Source organism: Rattus norvegicus, chromosome 20, assembly GCF_036323735.1.
Source record: "Rattus norvegicus strain BN/NHsdMcwi chromosome 20, GRCr8, whole genome shotgun sequence".
NCBI classification, from domain to species: domain Eukaryota; kingdom Metazoa; phylum Chordata; class Mammalia; order Rodentia; family Muridae; genus Rattus; species Rattus norvegicus.
This window is the reverse complement of record NC_086038.1, coordinates 43938471-43940626: the sequence shown is the minus strand read 5'-3', so window position 1 is coordinate 43940626 and position 2156 is coordinate 43938471.

Below are 2156 nucleotides of genomic sequence, written 5' to 3'. Positions count from 1 at the left end.
TTTATTGTGACGTAAACATATGCGTGTATAGTATAATTTGATCATATCCCTACATTGCATTCCTTACATTAAAAAGAGTTGTTTAAGAAACAACATATATCCATAATGTATGGTGGACAATTTTCCTTCGATTGGTATCTTTTAGTGAGGGGCATTTGTGGTATGGACCTCCCTATGCAAACAGGAAGTGTCTTTGCTGACGAAAAGCAATTATGCTCGAATATTATGGTGGAGAGAGATCTCTTTGAGCTCAGTGACAGAAGGTTGAGCTCTATTACTTCCTTGTCCTGGTATAGGAAGGCAGGTGAGGAGGGATGGGAAAGGGATTTCTGGGAAATGAAACCTTGTAGCACAGACCTGAGGATGGAGGGGGGGGTAGGGGTGGCGGGGGGGACCTTTAGGTACAGGCGAAGGCAAGTTGGAATTATGCAAGGATGTTGCGTGAATAAGAGGAGACGATAATGTGGACTAGGTCAGTGTGACCTGGTAATTTGCCACAGGCAACGGGCCAGGAGTCGTCTAGTACTGAGGTGTGTGCACGAGAACAGAGAGGACTCACACCTGGTGAAGCATCTGGCAAGACAGAATAATACGACCCATCTTCATGCCCTTTGGACACAGTTCCTCACCCCTGGGTTCCTCTAGATAAGACACAGATATCTCCATTTGTAAAACCAATATCTCCTTGAAGTTTATTTAAATCTTAGCTTGATACAGTTATTCACTGGGAGAATAAACCAATGGGGGCCAGGTGGGGGAGGAAACAAAGTATTACACTGTTGAGTTTAACCAAAACTGCAATTCAGTCACTGGCTTCTTGGGCAGCAGTGATCCCTGGCAGCTGGCTAAGAGAGAGAAATAATAATTCTGTCACACAACTCATCCTTCAGTGAAATTCACTTAGCTATTGGCCTTGAGTCTACCTTGATTATATAAACTTCCAAATAAGTCAAGATTTCTCCCCCCCTCATTCCTGCTCCCTCCTCCTTTCCTTCTCCCCCTCTTGCTCTCCCTCTCTCTCCCCCTGTTCCTCTCTCTTGTTCTTGTTTTATATTTTCTTCTCTTCTGCTTTTTGTCTCATGTGTTTTCTCAAACATTCTAGATTTTCTTAATTATATGTGTCTCAAGATAAATGTGTAATATGTTTCATTTATTCAATAAAAACTCAGCATTTCTCATTAAATCAGTTCCAGGGCCATTTTTGAAATATATATATATATATATTTGTGTGTATATATATAACATATATTTATATTTGTATATATTTATATAATATATATTTATGTATATATATATATGTGTGTGTGTGTGTGTGTGTGTGTGTGTGTGTGTGTGTGTAAAAATGAATATTTGAGGGTGATAATCCATGCAGTTTCTTACTGGTAGAATAGTTGATAGAAAAGCTTTCCACTTATAAAAATATCCAGATTTTTCTGTGGCGTTCTGTAGACTTGTTCTTTGTCTGCCATGGCTGGTACTCTAGCAATGCTGAGAACCAGAGGAAACATTTGGCAGAGAGCTATTGGTAATTACTTGCAATGGATCAATCAAAATTCCTCCCACAGTCTCTATGTTAGCGTTTCATTGTTCTTGAGTGGCTTGGTAGGGCCAGGTTAAACCAACCAGTAATGTCCCAACACAACCTGGGGCACAGTTGGTTCCTGGATTGTGTCATGACTCACCTCAGTGGAATCTCCTGAGAGAAGATGTTTACTAAGGTCTTCTTGAGAGAAAAGTACTGTTTATTTGGGGAATACTTTCAGTAATAGGCAACAATTTCACTTTTTCTGGCTGGAAATTTACCTTAGTTAATTGTCCAAAGGGCAAGTAACTTTGGGGAAACTAAACCCACAGGAGACAGAGAGGTAGGGAAGGAAGAAAACGGGTTCTAGAAAATTCAATTTATCTGGAGAATCTGAACTTACCAAGTCCACAGGTCAAGAAATGTCCTTCATTACCAGGCAAATTAGTTTTTTTATTCTTAACCACCCTAAGAATTTTCAGTAATATGAAGAGCAGTAGGAATTCAAGAGACGCGATTCTGAAAGTTAACTGTGGGGCTGGAGAGATGGCTCAGAGGTTGAGAGCACTGGCTGCCCCTTCAGATGACTCAGGTTCAATTCCCAGCGCCCACATGGCAGCTCGCTCCTGCTTGT